Source organism: Capsicum annuum, chromosome 3, assembly GCF_002878395.1.
Source record: "Capsicum annuum cultivar UCD-10X-F1 chromosome 3, UCD10Xv1.1, whole genome shotgun sequence".
NCBI lineage: Eukaryota > Viridiplantae > Streptophyta > Magnoliopsida > Solanales > Solanaceae > Capsicum > Capsicum annuum.
Genome location: NC_061113.1, coordinates 43,882,110 through 43,900,325, shown reverse-complemented (window position 1 = coordinate 43,900,325; position 18,216 = coordinate 43,882,110). Strand labels below are relative to the sequence as shown.

Below are 18,216 nucleotides of genomic sequence, written 5' to 3'. Positions count from 1 at the left end.
CCCACCCCTTTACTTTTCTCTTGATCTAAGTCCGGATAAGGGTGTGTATTCGAATTACATTCAAAATTATTCAAGAATTGCGTGTTTTGAAATCTTATTTGGTCTTCCCTGCAAAGTAAATGTTTAACGTCTTCGGACTTTAAAAAGTCTTTTCTCATATTGTGTCTTCGGTATTTTCTCTATTGCTTAATGGAACGAAGGCTGGGTTTTTCCCTCTCCACCTAAAATTAGCCTTTTGTTTGATGTTTTCTTGGGAAATATATGTCCAGCTATTTTTTTGTGTTTGTTCTACACCCTTTCTTTTCACTTTTAATAGTTATGTCTTGATCTTAATAATAACATGAGATATGATCATCTCCTCTTCCAATTGTTCGAAAAAATTCTGTGTGTTTAAAGATATTAAGTTCTCACCATTTGGTTTGTTAAAGTTAGTGGAATTTTGTTCAATGAATGTTTTCATCGTCTAATTGATACTTTTTCCTACATTTCACATACGTATTTAGTGACCTTTTTTAGATTCCTCATGTATTCATGGAAGTAATTTTTCTTGTCTTGATAATTTGTTAGATTATAATGTTCTCTTCTAAACACAACTTACCAGATCACAATTTTTTAAGAAATTTTAATATTTTTTAATAAGATTTGGTTTGGAATAAATATTTCTCGTTTACAAAATATGTCCCTTCAAATGTGTGCTCTGTTTTCTCAATATTCAAGTCACATACAGGTTGTTCTCTTAAAGTTTTAAGAGATGCTCGCATGGCTTTGCAAATTATCTAATCTTTGATGACAATTTCTTTCTTGGTGATATAGTTAAATCGTCTCCTATTTAGATCAATAAAAGATGTAATATGACATTATATCTCATTATTTGTGGTATAATTTAGTGTTCTCCTCGGTTAATTAGTTAGTATTCTAATTTTTTTTTATCTTTTACATGTGAACTCGAGAGTTGGGAGTTCTGACGGGACTCGTTTGGACCCAAACATTGGGTCAACCATCACTAGGATCGTAGAGCCTCGGAGTCGTAAAATTAGAAGTTCAAACTCCGAAAAGGAGTCTAGTATTCCTAGCCGCTTTTCCTTTAATTTACTCATATTATGTTACACTTTTTCTTTTGAATGATAACTAATTCTATTTTGTCGTTAAATTTGCTTAGGGTAACTTTATTTGCTTTATAATTGCTTTGTTATGTATCAAATCTTTAAATAGGGTAGCATTGTCATATATTTGAGACTAACACTAGATCAATCAATTCGTAAAGGTAAAATTTCTTTAAAGATTAGCAAATTCTTTAAAAAATTTGGCCAAATGTTTAATTGATTACCTCACCTTAAAGAACAATTTGTTAACAAAATTGGATGTAGTAATTCCTACTTTTGCTTAAAACAAAAAATAAGTTTTTGAAATTAATTGGGAAGGAAAGAGAGTCGCTAAAAATTTTCAGATTTTATCCACTAATTCTAACTTGCTTTAATAAATCAAGTAATCCCAATGTCCTGCGCTATAAGCTTTATTTAAGATTTTAGATTTCAAAAGTCTCCAAAATGCGAGGTATATACATGTACTCATGCCACCATATCCCAATGTACCTCTTGACTTTTCTTAGAAGGTCTGTACCAATCCTTAAAGAGATTGCCATTACCTTCTTAGGATTTTCTGTGTCACTTGGAAAACCCCCTTGAGGTCTTGTATTTTGGGCCTCAGCTAAATGCCCCAACTGTGTTTTCATGTTCTTTTGAGCAAGTTGCTGATTTTTGTATCTCCGCAGCCATTTGTTCCTGATTGGCTAGGATTTTCTTTAGAGTCTCTTCAATATCACTGGCCTGCATATTTTGTTGTTACTGAAACTGCTGAGTTTGAGCCTGATGTTGTCCCACGAGTAGTTGGATTGACTCTGTCACTTGCGGTTGTAGGCATTATTGTAATTTAGTTTACCTTTTTATGCATTTCCTACTACGTTAATCAATTTTGAATTCCCTTCACATGAGTCCGCAGAGTGACCACTAATACTACAAATCTCACACCAAGATAGGGTCTCCTGGACTGTATTTACTTTGTCCTGAGGTTGGTTCACACCCAACTTACTAAACTGTGTTATCATTTGATTTCACACGGCTGACAATTCAGCGGCTAAGGTTATGATACTATCCACTTCAATCATCCTGTCATACTTCTTCACTGTATTTATGAAATATCACCCTGTCATTCAGAATTACCTTGTGCAATTTGGTTCAGTAATGTATACAACTCATCATAAGTTTTCTCCAAAGCTTTACCACTTACAGCCGAGTCTAATAAAATTTTTACGGTATGGTCAAAAGCTTCAATAAAAGTGTGAGCTAATAACTCACTCATTTGTTGATGGTGTGGGCAGTCCCTGAGAAGAGATTTGAATATCTCTCAAGCATGATATAAGTTCTCATCTGGCTTTTGCTTAAAACTCAGGATCTCACTTCTTAATCTCGCCGTTTTTCCATGTGGAAAGAATCAAATGAGGAACTTCTTTGACAGGTCATCCTATGTAGTACTGGAGTTTGAAAGTTCTGTCTTCAACTATTTCTTTGCTTCCTCCAAAGGTGAAAAGAGAAGAGAGTGAGTCTTACCTAGTCAGTAGAAACTGCAGTGGGAATAAATGTGTCACTGATCTCCAAGAAGTTCTGTAGACGGACTTGTGGATCCTCATGTGACAGGCCTGTGAATTGCCCACTGTTGTGCAATAGTTGCACCATGTTCTGTTTGAGCTTGAATTTACCTTCAGATTTAGTCTACGGATGACGGAGGTAATATTGGTTGCGAGTGGGATTGCCACTTTGTGAAATGTCTTGGAGGGCCATTGATCTTCAACCATAGGCGCAGGAATAGCTTCTTCCTATGGAACTTGTGGTATGCGATAGATAAGTACTGTTTCTCTCCTTAGCTAATGTAAGCGTCGCTCTGGTTTAGGATATGGATCAACCAAATCTTTTTTTCTTGCCAGCTTACTAGTGATTTAGACCTGTACCTATAAATTCAGAAGTTAAGATCAAGTTGTTATCACTTTATTAAACAAGATAGCAAAACTAAAAATAAGACAATTGTCAATTTTCAAGTCTCCAACAACGGCGCCAAAAATTTATTGTGTCCTAGCGTACCCACAACTGTACGTGGTCACAAAAGTAATAAAGTCACCCTTTAAAAGCTAAGTATCAATCACACAGGGACTTGTGCTCAGCGTATTGTGCTTAACAAGAATCTAATCCTAACATTACTTCAAGGATTAAACAAGTGCTAATTATAACTCAGAGAGTTTGAGATTTGAAAACTTGAAAGTAACCTTAAACAATTCGGGATTATAAAGTGTTTGAGACAATAATGGGGAAGAATTCAGGGTCAAGACACTATGAACAATCCTACTTGGCTATACAATCTTGTTAGTTTAGTTAATTATCTTGATTATTGATTCTCGAGGTTGATAACATGATTATGGTCTTCTAAGCCTCTAATTGTCTATCCAACTTAGCCCCGCAATTACATCGTTAAGTGAAAATATGAGAACTAAGTTAAACACATTTATATATCGTCCCATTTATGAACCAAATGGGGCGAATTGGGTATATTACTATCCTAAATGCAAATCTTAACTTCAATCCCTTAAATGCATAAGATCATACTCTATATACCCCATGGTCTTATTTAATGTTCCTTCTTTCGAGTTCACAATAAAAATATATATTTATCCTAAGGGTTGCAAATTCGTAGAATAGTAATAACAAGGATATATAAATAACTAATAATAATAATCAACTTAAACAAACTCAATTGAAAGCATAAGTAATCATGTTCTTGGCCTCAACCCTAGACGAGAGTGTTTAGCCACTCACGGACTTACAACAAATCACAAAGATCAAATTCATATTTAAAAACCAAAAGTAAACTAAAGAAAAGATAAAGAACCCTAATTGCAGCCTCCTTAAGTATATTTCAAGCCCGAAAATTCATCCAAGGTGTATGCAATAAAACTCAAGTGTCCTATTTATATTAAGAGAAAAGTTGGTCGTTTGGTGTCCATGGGCGTGTGACGCTCATGCATTGGTGTGATTAGGGGCGTGGCACACCTAATTATGGATGTAAACTATTTTGGCATTGTTATTTTGTGTCTTGGGGCATGGCACACCCTTATCTTAGAGGCTAGAGGGTGTGGCACCCATGGCCTAAAAGATTCTAGATTTTGCCATCCTAAGCTCATTCCTTTTGCCTTTGGTTTCACCACGTGTGTCTTTCAAACATTATTAGACCTTGTTATGCCCCTTAACATTTCTCCTAACATCTCACTTGGTCTCCTCTATCATCAAACACTACAAATTAGTGTATACAACATAATAGAATTCATTGAGATACACTAGAGTAACACATAGCTCAGGCTAGTAACACTAGTTTTCTCGTCTAAACTCTAATTTGATTCCAAACGTGTTTTAAACACACCTTAAATATTATAAACATGCATTTTAAAACTTTGATGCTCAGCTATATCATAAACAACTCATTACGCACACAAGAAGTCCTCAAAACTAGGCTAAACGCATGCAGATTATGACACTTAGGTGCATAAATCCACCTAAGATCAACACATTAAGAATGTTTCACTTCTGTCACAGCCCTTCAGGTTATCAAGAATAATATATTTTTTAATTTAATAATTAATTTTAGATTTTGTTTATGTTTTAAAGAGACCAATTGCGCTTTAAGTTAGAAGTGACAAGAAGTAGTTTGTTATTTCCTAAGCCAAGACGTGAATAGGATAATAAATAGGATTTTAGTTTTTAGATTTACAAGCGACACTTTACATATCTAGGAGTAAAAATATAAATAAGATAATTCTTAATGGGTTAACGATTTACCCAATAAAAAAAATGAATAAGTCGACTCACATTGATAAGCCATTAACTGTAAAATTTTAATCCATTTACCAATCATTAGTCTAATAAACCATTACCAATAAGCCAATACGATAATTTTGCAGTTGAATTATCATTTATAATTTGATTTTGAACTACCCTATTTTTTAGGAAGCGTCTTAATTATATTATGCTTAAATCTTACATATGTACTCATCACTAATGACATGTAATATAATAAATTTTAAGTACGAATATCTAACTCAAAGGAAAACATTGTATCTATATGGGGACATCAGTTATTTCATAGCTTTACGAGGACAAAAACTACTAACATTTGCCTTTTTAATATGGGATAACTACATGACTTAGCAAACTAAGCTACTAATTACTATATTTTGCCAAAATTTCAATTAATTATAAATTCATAACCTTTCATGCTAATTAAGTATAATCTATATCGTCTCTCTTTTATTTTCTTATTAATTTTTTCTCTTTCTCTAACCTCCATTTCTCTTTCTTTTTTCTCCCAATTTTTCTTCCTTTTCTTTCATTTTTCATCTCTTTTTTTGGTTTTTCCATTTTTTTCTCATTTTTCTATATTTTCTTTTTTTTTTTTCTCATTTTTTTCGTTTTTATTTCATTTTTATTTGCATTTATTTTGTATTTTGTATTTTCGTTCTTGTTTCATTTTTTCTTTTTTGTCTTTTTCACATTCTTTTTTTATTTTCTTTTTGTATTTTTCTCTCTCATTGGTGGTTGTTGTTGTTGTATTTTATATTTTATATATTTTTATATTTATTTATATCATACAATATATTTTGAATAAATTTATTGTTTATATTTGAATAGTTTAGTCGTGAATATGTAAAAATTACCATTTGTATTTGTATATAAACAAGTATATGGATTAATTGTATTTTTTTGAATCTAAAATATACAAATATGCAATGTGTCATTCAATGCAAGTATCGTTAGTATTTGTATAAAAAATTTATTATTTATACTTGTATATAACGAAGTATCATTTGTATGTATATGGTTCAAGTTGTATAAACGTGTATCCTTTGAGACAAATATAACATTTGTATTTGTATAATTTAACATTTGTATTTGTATTGTTTATCATTTGTATTTGTATTATTCAATTTGCATCAATAAAATACAATTTGTATCAATGAATATAAATACGAGTATTCGTAGAAAGAAAAATGATAATTCTTTTCAAATTGTTTAAAATAGAAATGATGTTGTCAACTACAAATTCAAATATAAACAAATGAAATTACAAATACAAATACACATGTAGTCAACTAACAAATACAATATAAAATAGTTTTTTTTTAGAAATACGAGTGCATCCGTGAAAATAGAATACAAATAAAAATACAAACAAAATGAAACCACAAAATACAAATACAATATGCAGTCAACTATAAAATACAAATACAAAACAGTTGTTTAAGATACAAGTGCAAATTGTATAAAATATAAATTATGATGTGAACTATAAAATACAAATGAGGACTATGAAGTATAAATATAAATACAAGTGCAAACTATAAGATAAAAATACAAATATAATTATATCAATAAATATAAAATATAAATAATGCTGTGAATACAAAATACAATAAGCAATTATGTTATTTTTGTTATCAACCATGGCTTGTATGACTTGTGCTCGACGTAGCCATATAGTTTGAAAGTACAAAAAAATATAAAACAGAATTAAAAAAATGAGAAAAAAAAATAAAATAAGAAGAAAGAGAAATAAAAACTAGAAATAGAAGAGAAAAAAATAAAAAAGAAAAAAGAAAATGAAAGACGAAAAAACAAAAGTAGAAAAAAGAGAGAAAAAATGGGAAAACACGAAAAAGAAGAAAAAGAAAGAAAAATACAAAAAAAAAAAGAAAAAGAAAAAAAGACATATAGAAGAGAGGGAAAAAATGAAATGAAATAATCAAAAAAGAAAAATCAAAACGAAAATAAAAAAGAAACAAAAAGTAAAAGAAAAATAAAAAAAATAAAAGAAAAATAAAATAAGAAAATTATTTTGAATACAAATACGATGAGCGGTTAATATGTTTCTATCATATCCGTAACTTGTATTCGACGTAATCACATTTTTTAAAAATATAAAAAAATATAAAAAAACAAAAAAGAAGAAGAGAAAACTAAAGAGGACAAAACGAACAAAGAAAAAAAAAAAGAGAAGTAGAGACTAGAGATTGAAGAGACAAAAAAGAAAAAAAAAAAGGAAAAAAAAAAGAGAAAGAAAAGAAAAAAAAAAAAAAAAGAGATAGAAAGAGAAAGTTGTGGATTGTAATTTAGAAAGTTAGCTAATGATATTCTTATTTTACTCAAACATATGTTATTTCTGTAAGTGCCCTTTTTCATATTGATGACTTTTCTAATTTTATATAATTTATTTATAACATCTCAATAAGTTTGTATATTCATATTTTTTCTAATGTTAAGATCAAATGACAATATACATATTTAACAACATCTCGCTTGTAGTATCATTTGTATTTGTATACAAACAAGTATATGGATAAATTATATTTGCTTGAGTCTAAAATATACAGATATGCAATGTGTCATTCAATGCAAGTATCGTTAGTATTTGTATATAAAATTTATTATTTATATTTGTATATAGCAAAGTATCATTTGTATGTATATGGTTCAAGTTGTATAAACGTGTATCCTTTGATACAAATGTAATATTTGTATTTGTATTGTTTATCATTTGTATTTGTATTATTCAATTTGTATCAGTAAAATATAATTTGTATCAATGAATATAAATACAAGTATTCATAGAAAGAAAAACGATAATTCTTTTCAAATTGTTTAAAAATAAAAATGATGTTGTCAACTACAAAGTCAAATACAAACAAATAAAATAAATAAAATTACAAATACAAATACAACATGTGGTCAACTTACAAATACAATATAAAATAGATTTTTAGAAATACAAGTGCATCCGTGAAAATAGAATACAAATACAAATACAAATACAAACAAAATAAATCATAAAATACAAATACAATATGCAGTCAATTATAAAATACAACTACAAAACAGTTGTTTAAGATACAAGTGCAAATTGTATAAAATATAAATGATGATGCGAATTATAAAATACATATGAGAACTATGAAATATAAATATAAATATAAATATAAGTGCGAACTATAAGATAAAAATACAAATACAATTATATCAATAAATATAAAATATAAATAATGGTGTGAATACAAAATACAATAAACAATTGTGGTAATTTTATTATCATCCATGACTTGTATGACTTGTGCTCGACATAGCCATATTTTCTGAAAGTACAAAAAAATATAAAATAGGATTAAAAAAATTAGAAAAAAAAAAAATAAGAAGAAAGAGAAATAAAAACTAGAAATAGAAGAGAAAAAAAGCAAGAAATAGAAAATAAAAGAAGAAAAAACAAAAGTAGAAAAAAAGAGAAAAAAGGGGAAAACACGAAAAAAGAAGAAAAAAGAAAGAAAAAAACAAAGAAAAAAAGAAAAGAAGAAGAAGAAAGAGAAATAGAGATAGAAAAGAGGGAAAAAGGGTAACAAAATCATCAAAAAAGAAAAAAGAAAAATAAAAAAATAAAATTATTTTGATTACAAATACGATGAGCGGTTAATATGTTTCTATCATCATCTGTGACTTGTATTCGACGTAATCACATTTTTAAAAAATAAAAAATATAATTAAATATAATTATAAAATAAAAAAAAGAAAGAGAAAACTAAAGAGGACAAAACGAACAAAGAAAAAAAAAGAGAAGTAGAGACTTGAGATTGAAGAGACAAAAAAGAAATAAAAAAGCAAAAAAGAAAAGAGATGAAGAAAAGAAAAAAAAAAGGAAAGATAGAAAGAGGAAGTTGTGGATTGTAATTAGAAATTTCGCTAAAGATTTTCTTATTTTACTCAAACATGTGTTATTCTATATAAGTTCCCCTTTTCATATTCATAACTTTTCAAATTTTATATAATTTATTTATAACATCTCAATAAGTTTGTATATTCATATTTTTTCTAATGTTAAGATCAAATGACAATATACATATTTAACAACATCTCGCATGTTGTATCATTTATATTTGTATACAAGCAAGTATATAGATTAATTGTATTTGCTTGAGTCTAAAATATACAAATATGCAATGTGTCATTCAATGCAGGTATCGTTAGTATTTGTATATAAAATTTATTATTTATATTTGTATATAAAGAAGTATCATTTGCATGTGTATGGTTCAAGTTGTATAAATATGTATCCTTGTAACGACCCTTCCGGTCGTTTGTGAAATTTGCTCGTCTTTTTTATTTTATCTCTCTCCATAGTTGGTATATGAGAATTATGACTTATGGGATGAGTAATATCAATTCTTGAGGTGTTTGAAAGTATTGAGTATTTTAAATAAGTATTTAGTTAATAAATTAGTGGGCTAAAGTTTTAGTTTATTTACTTATGGGGCCAATACAAAAGTGAACTTAATTAGGTAGGATTTACCCTATTTATTAATAACATCAGAAGTTGAAAGGTAGAGGAGCACGATAATTATTAGTATTTTTTTCATCCTTGTTGAAAGACCTTTTACAATTTCAGGTGAGATCCGAGATCCCTCTTAGTTATTTTTTTTTTAATTAATTGGATATATGTGATGAAGACGAGTGGTCTAGGTATACACAATGGGCATTACTACTGGTTAATGGGAATTATGCGTGAATTAAGATTAACAAGAATATGAATTATCATGCTTTATTATAGAATTGCAAACTATATAATATTATAATTAGTACTGGTTAGTTGGATTTGCCAATTATAGAGTTGGTTGACTTTTTATAGTAATAATATTATAGTTAATTAGTGTAGATGCTAGAGTTTAATGGAGAATTGCCCACTGGAAAGGTCATTAACGACCACAGTAATGTTATGGGCTATTTAAATTATATTTTTTTTGTTCTTGATTATAGAGTATTACAAATATTAAAATGCTAATGGTTGTCAGAAAGGTGAAAATGACATGAAAATCATGTTTTCAGTGAATTGAAAGTGGTGCAGGCCACTGTTAGCTTTTTCTATGGAATCAGTTATTGTTGTGGATATATTAGGTTATTGGTTTAGTTTTTTAGAGTAAGGATTTATAAGACGGGTGCCATTAGATTCATATTTTTTATGGGATTATGTATTGGAACAGATTTTGAACATTTCAAAACTTTGATGAAGGGCAAGGCATTTGTGGACTAACTCCATTTGGATTCATTGGTTAAGGTAGGTTATGGTTTAATTAGATTTTAGACTCGACTTAATTGTGTGTATGCTCCTAAATTGGATACTTGTTGATTGGTATTCGAACATGCTTGAAAATATTGATGTTTGAATTGTTGATGCGTGTATAAATGATTATTGAAATTTTACTTGATGAAATTGTCTTTGACTTTAAGTGTACTTCTAAACTTAGTACATCATGTTGTATGCTGTGAAATAGTATAAATTTGATATTGATATTAGTTGTATATGTTGGATCGGGTACCACGCCGGTACAGATATGTGTATATATTGGATAGGGTATCACGCCGGTATGGATATGTGTATATATTGGATCGGACACCACGTCAGTACGGATATGTATATATTGGATCGGGTACCACGCCGGTATGGATATGTATATATTAGATTGGGTACCACACCGGTACGAATATGTATATAGTGGATCGGGTACCACCCTAGTACGGATATGTATATGTTGGATCGGGTACCACAATGGTACGAATATGTATATATTAGATCGGGTACTACGCCGATACAGATATGTATATATTGGATCGGGTACCACGCCGGTATGGATATGTATATGTTGGCTCGGGTACCACGCCGGTACGGATATGTGTATATCTTGGATCTAGTACCACATCGATAAAAATATATATATGTTGGATCGGGTACCATGCCGGTACGAATATGTATATGTTGGATCGAGTACCACGCCGATATGGATATGTATATATCGGATCGGATACCACGTCGATACGGTACATGAACATAGATTGTTCCCTGCAGGTCATGATTATTTGGGAGAAAATAAGTCCCATAGCATATGTGTACATATTTGTGTTGATTCTGTGGATGTTTACAGTATGGCTGATACTCTTGATGGTTATGTGACTTATTTGTGAGCACTGTTTGACCTGTTGTTGCTGTATTATTGATTTATTAAATATTTATTATGTGACGATGCCTGTTTACTTGTTATTTGATTTATGTTGTGTACATGCTATTAAATTGAGTTGGCCTATGATACCTACCAGTACATAGTGGTTTGTACTGATACTACCCTGTACTCTTCTTTTGTTGAGTGCAGAAAGTGTTTTAGAGGCTCAGGTATGACCTCACCTCTAGTGTTTGATAGCAGATCTTGATCCAAGGGTGAGCACTTTGTCTCCAGGCTGCCATGGGTCATCTTATTTGTTCTTGTCCATCTTTCGGGCAATGAAATATTCTTTATTTACTTTTTTTTTGGATATCTCTTTAGACATGATCTTTGTTAGTAATTCTTGTACGATGAATTTCGGGTCTTGGGGGTTTTAGTAAGTAGTTTGTTTGACTTCCGCATTAATAATGATTAGTCTTGGATTATTGTTATTATGTTGATTTATAATAATATCATCTTAATATTGATTAAGTGATTGGGTAATGGTTCAGTTTAGATGGTTCTCCCATAGAAAGATTAGTGTGGGTGCCACTTATGGCCTTTTGGGTCGTGAAAAAGTTGGTATCAAAACCCTAGGTTCATCGATCCCGTCGTACAAGAACATGTCTAGTAGAGTCTTGCGGAATGGTACAGAAGCGGTTGTACTTTTCTTTGAGAGGCTATAAGACACTAGGAAAATTCAAATTCTTCTTTCTTATGTGCTATACTTGATTTCAATTGGTATCTGGCGATTTTAATTGGTTTCTGACTTCTGTCATTCTTATTCTCGAAGATGGGTGTGGTTGAGAGGTATGGTGTAGAACTAGTTACCTTCTAATTTTAAAAGAATGCCTGCAAAGGAAGTAGTTTCAGTGGTTCTTATTCTAGGGGTCTGAGTATGTTATGGGTACGGTGGAGTGAGTCACATTAGGAGGTTTTGTCGTAATTTGAGGACTTATGGTTAGTTTGGCCAACAGTAGGCTCTTCGAGCTTTAGTCTAGCAGGTAAGGGAGATGGTGGTAATGGTAGAGGTCATTCACAGAGTAGTCGTAATGGTCATCAAGTAGGTAGGATGGTAATCAATCTCATCGAGGTGGTTCTCAGCTTGATAAAAATGACGCTCAAATTGGTGGTAAGGCCTATATCTATGCTTTTCCAGGAAGGTCCGAGGCAGAGGTCTCAGACGTTGTCATTACAGGTACTATTCTTGTCTGTGATCAGATGACCACTGCATTATTTGATCTTGGTTCTTCTTTCTCATATATGTATGTCAATTTTACTGTGGGTTTGGACATGGTGTGTGATTTACTTGACATTCTAATTCACGTGTCTACCCCTGTGGGTGATTCTATTATTGTTGATAGGATTCATCATTTTTGTTCTATTTTGTTTATGGGGTATCAAACTTGGGCAGATTTTGTGATTCTAGACATGGTAGATTTTGATATAATTTTAGGTATGAGTTGGTTGTCTCTGTATCATGTTATACTGGACAGTCATGCTAAGACCGTGACTATGGCTATGCTGGGAATGGATAGACTTGAGTGGAAGGGTGATTATAGTTCTACTCCAATGAAACTTATTCCCTTTCTGCGTTCAAATAGGTTTATTGGAAGGGGTTGTTTGGCCTTCCTAGCACATCTTCGGGATACTTCCGTAGATTTGCCATCTATTGAGTTAGTTTCTGTAGTGTGTCAATTCCAAGAAATTTTTCCTGAAGATTTGCCTGGTATGCCACTAAGCCATGACATTGATTTCTATATTGATCTCGAGCCAGGTATCCGTCCTATTTCTATTTCTCCCTATAGGATAGCTCCAACTGAGTTGAGGGAGCTAAAGACTTAGTTGCATGATTTGTTGAGTAAGGATTTTATCCGTTCGAATTCCTTTTCATGGGGTGCTCCTTTCTTATTTGTGAAGAAGAATGATGGTAGCCTTCTTAAGTGTATAGACTATAGGCAGTTGAACAAGTTACATTTCGTGATAAATATCTTTTGCCCCGTATTGATGATTTATTTGACCAGTTGCAGAGTGTATTCATATTTCTAAAATTGATTTGAGATCCGGGTATCATCATCTTAAAATTCGGCCTGACGATATTCCAAAGACTGCTTTTCGAATTCAGTATGGGCATTAGGAGTTTCTTGTGATGTTTTTTTTGGCTGACTAATTTCCCAACTGCTTTCATGAGTTTGATGAATGATATATTTAAATCCTACTTGAATTCTTTCGTGATTGTCTTTATAGTTCTGGTTATTTTAAGAGTAAAAAGGAACATTAGAATCACTTAAGGATTATTTTGGGTTTGTTAGAAGAGAAAAAGCTTAATGCAAAGTTTTTTAAGTATGGGTTCTAGTAGGCTTTTGTCTATTTTTCTTCTTAGATGATGTGTGATATATGTTGTGCGTGGATATGGATGTTAGGCTTGATTATGAGTAGGATGACTTGGCCTCGATTATTGATGTTTAGAGTTTAGATGCAGGCTAGGGACCCGTAAAATGGCATGTTTATACCCCTTTTGAATTCTATTGCTTTTCCTCTCTAGTTTAGTTTAGTTGAAGTGTGGTTATGATGTAAACCTATGTTTGGGATGTGGTTTTAGTATTTAAAGCATGATTTGTATATTTAGCCTTTTTGGGTTAGTGTGGTAGTCTTGAAACCATAAGTTGGGTATAGTTGACTTGAGTACCCTTATTTCTAGTCGAAGTTGTTATCTTAGGCTTGAATATGACTTACTTGACATCTAGAAGATGAACTGGATACCTTAGCCTAGTTTGGGGCATAGTGTGACTAATTATGGAAATTGAGAATTAGAAGTGGGATCGTCTGGCCCACTTAGGCCTAAACTTGTGTTAAGTTTTGTGGACTTAGTTGCAGATGTTAGACATAGACAAGGCTAGTAAAGCTTAGCTTAAGGTTACTTTGTAACTTGGTACTTGTATTGATGTTCTCGGAATGTGGCTTTTGAATTGTGGTTATAACACTTCTTGTGGAAGTGTTATTGGGCATTTAGAGATGATATTCCTCCTTGACACTCTATGTGTCCTATAGAGATGCTATTTTCTCTTAGACTTAATGATTGTCACATAGAGTTGCTATTTCCCTTAGTCATGATTGTTGGACCAATAGAGACGATGTTCCTCTTAGCTATGCAAATTGTCCTAGAGAGGTGATATTCCTCGTAGTCATTATGTATGTGACCTATCGATATAAGATACCCTATAGATGATTACATGTCTATCTATATTATGCCTCCAATATGTGAGATACGTCATATATGTAAGACGATTAGAGATATGCTACGGCTTATAAATATAATTATCGATATAAGTTTTGGATATGTATATGGGCCTAAGGCCGTGATTAAGATGTTGTGACTATTTTGGATAAATTGATGGGCCAAGGGTTGTGCTATGATAATGTTTTAATATTCGAGGAGCGTTTATCAGTGTGAAGTATATGATTATAGTTTATGAATACATATATATTTGTATACACATCTCTTCGGTATGGGACGAAGGAAGATGCGGTATGTTGCTTAGACTTTATTGATTGGGTACTGGTGATGCCTAGGAATCTAATGTTTTAGTTAATGAATCTTCCTTAGTTAAAGCATGGTAGCTAACGATGGTTAATGCGTGACTTATGGTGAGGTCGGATCTAGCATAGGTGAAGATTAGTTGGTATTGATGACTAAGTCCGTGATGTCGATTAGTTGATAAACGAGGAGTTGTGTGTTAATAAGGCTAGATAATAAAAGATGTTGGTAATAAGAGGTGACTAGATAATAACTTGGAATAGTTGCTAAATGGTTAACTAATGAATAGTTAAGCAAGAATTAGTTGGTGAACGACGGTTAGATAATGAATGGTGTCAGTTAATAAAAGGTGGTTAGGTGACAAGTTGTAATGTGTTGTCTAGTAATGATTAACGGATATAGGATGATTAGTTGATAATAATTAATGGTGGATAAATGACGGTTTTGGTCTAGTGATGAACCTTGACTTGATGTTAGATGTTGGCTATTAAATAAATAGTGGTTAGTTGCTATCCCGTGAATAAGGATTATGTGAAGGATAATGTTTAGGCTAATAACTAGAGGTTATGTGATGACTAGCGAACTAGTGATTCTATTATAATAAGTGTTGGTTATCTAATAATGAGTAGTTGGAAAGTATTGACTAGATAGATATTCTGTGGTGATATGACTATTTTTTATGAGTATTTTAGTGTATGTTATCCGGTAATGACTATTATGATGATATGGTTATACCCAACAAGGCCGGACAATTCTGTTGTGATGATGTTGATACCCGACAAGGCCGGATGATATATTTATAATATGTTGATACTCGACAAGGGCGGAGGATACTTTTGATGATATGTTGATATTCGGCAAGGCCGGAGGTTGATTACGATGATGATGGTCCTGATGAGGACAATTATGATGAGTCGTGATATTGATTGTGTACTTTGCATTCATTCCTGCATGCGTATCGCCTATCACCAGTATGCACCTATATTTATCAGCCGGTATAGGACGATTGCATATATATGGGTGAAGAATATGTCTTGTCTTATTGTATACAGATTAAACCTTCTGAGTCTGGGGCAATGGGGTTACACAAAGGTTCGACTAGGTATTTGGCTGTCCGTAAGTTAAGGACTAAGAAGATTGCGTCTGTGAAGGTCCAGTGGAAGAAAAGTCCTATTTAGGAGGCCACTTGGGAGACCAAAGCAGACATGCGTAGCAAGTATCCACATCTTTTTGCTGATTTAGACAATGCCTTGTTTTCCCTTCTTGTCTCTTGTTTGTTCGTTCAGGTACGAACGATTGTTTAATTGGTATCTGATGTAACGACACTCCCGATTGTTTATAAAATTTTCTCGTCTATCTTATTTTATTTCTCTCCATAGTTGGTATACGTGAATTATGACTTACGGGATGAGTAATATCAATTCTTGAGGTGTTTGGAAGTGTTGAGTATTTTAAATAATTATTTAGTTAATAAATTAGAGGGCAAAAGTTTTAGTTTATTTACTTATGGGGCCAATACAAAAGTGAACTTAATTAGGTAGGATTTGCCCTATTTATTAATAACATCAGAAGTTGGGAGGTAGAGTAGCACAACAGTTATTAGTATTTTCTTCATCCTCGTTGAAAGGCCTTCTACAATTTCAGGTGAGATCTAAGATCCCTGTAAGTTAATTATTTTTTTAATTAATTGGATACATGTGATGAAGACGAGTGGTCTGGGTATACACAGTGGATACTACTAGTTAATGGGAATAATGCATGAATTAAGATTAACGAGAATATGAATTCTCATGCTTTATTATAGAATTACCAAATATATCATATTATAATTACTATTGGTTAGTTGGATTTTCCAATTATAGAGTTGGTAGACTTTTTATAGTAATAGTATTATAGTTAATTAGTATAGATGCTAGAGTTTAATGGAGAATTGCCCACTGGAAAAGTCAATAACGACCAAAGTAATGTTATGGGCTATTTTACTTTTTCTTTTGTTCTTGATTATAGAGTATTACAAATAAAATGCTAATGATTGTCAGAAAGGTGAAATTGACATGAAAACCATGTTTCCAGTGAATTGAAAGTGGTGTAGTCCACTGTTAGCTTTTCCTATGGAATCAGTTATCGTTGTGGATAAATTAGGTTATTGGTTTAGGTTTTTAGAGTAAGGATTTATAAGACGGGTGTCATTAGATTCGTATTTTTATGGAATTAAATATTGGAACAAATTTTGATCATTTCGGAACTTTGAGAAAGGGCAAGGCGCTTGCGGACTAACTATATTTGGATTCATTGGTTGAATGTAATACCCCAAACTTTCTTTAAGTCAAATCTAGTCTCTAGAAGAGTTAGTGATGACTTTCTAAATGATTAATATTCAATAGAATTTCCCTAATTTTGACTTTTTATCATGTGGAAAATTGAATCAGCTTTCCAACGATACCAATTTTATCCAAATTCGATATCGGAGTAAAAGGATATGGACGTTTTACAGAGAACTGTCGGAATTGCCCAGAAGCGATGGTCAGGCCGACGGACCGTCGCGACTAAGGCAGTGAACCTAACTTCTGATCAAGTACGACGGCCAGGATTGATGGATCATCGAGCTAGCGAGGGACCATCGCCCAAATCGTCACAGACAAGGCAGAAAGTTCAGATTCTAGCCAAATGCGACGGTCAGGACCGACAGACCGTCGAGCCAGCGAAGGACCGTCGCCCAAACCATCGCCACTTCCGATCAATGATTTTAAGCTATTTTTCAAAGGGTATTTGAGTTTTTTTTCCACCTGTTTTAACCCCTAATTATACCAGACCAGAGCTTATAACTTCTTTATTCATCCACAACACCAAATTAGGGTTTCTCTCAAAGATCAATCTGCAAGAATAAGAAACCTTAGGTGTTTAATCCCAAGTCAAGGATTCAAGCTTTCCTCCACCAATCTTCAAGAAATCATCCATCTAGGTATGTCAAGTGTTGATTCATGGGTTCCTTTCACCCATGAAGCTTAAGAAACCCTATTTGAAATAAAAACTTTGGATTCCATGGTATGAATTGAATTATATCCATGTTTATGTTGTTGTTTGATTTCCAAGTTGATGTCTTTAATGACTATCATGAAAATATGTTAGTATGTGGTTGAAATTCTTGCATTGGAAGTGTAAAATATTGCCATGATGTATTATTTCAATATTCATGCCTAAGCCTAAAGATATATATGCAATAAAATGCCTAAAAGAATAGGAATTATGCCTTATGACTGATTTGTGACCAAAATTGATGAATCCATTTTTCTCCCTTATGTTTGATATGACTCCCAGGTTATTGTTATGCTTTGTAATGGATTGACGTAATGCTCATGAGATTAGGCTTATGAAATTATGATATGTTTACATGCATTCCTATTCATGTGTAAGCTTATAACATGTGAATGCTTCATGAAAATCCCTAATGATTGTACTATGAATTATTGACTATGGTCATATGTCAAAAAGTGTCATATCTTGTCAGTTTCATGCTATCGAGTCCTGAGGGTACTTGTACCCGATAATTTAGCTGTGTGCCTAAAGC

The 18,216-nt window shown here is 32.1% G+C and overlaps 1 non-coding gene across 1 annotated transcript; it reads left to right on the top strand.

Moving 5' to 3' along the window:
- Positions 1 to 2,359: 2,359 nt before the first annotated feature.
- Positions 2,360 to 2,466, top strand: LOC124897398. Its single transcript, XR_007054119.1, has one exon. It is a non-coding gene; the product is annotated as a small nucleolar RNA R71 (small nucleolar RNA).
- Positions 2,467 to 18,216: the final 15,750 nt, after the last annotated feature.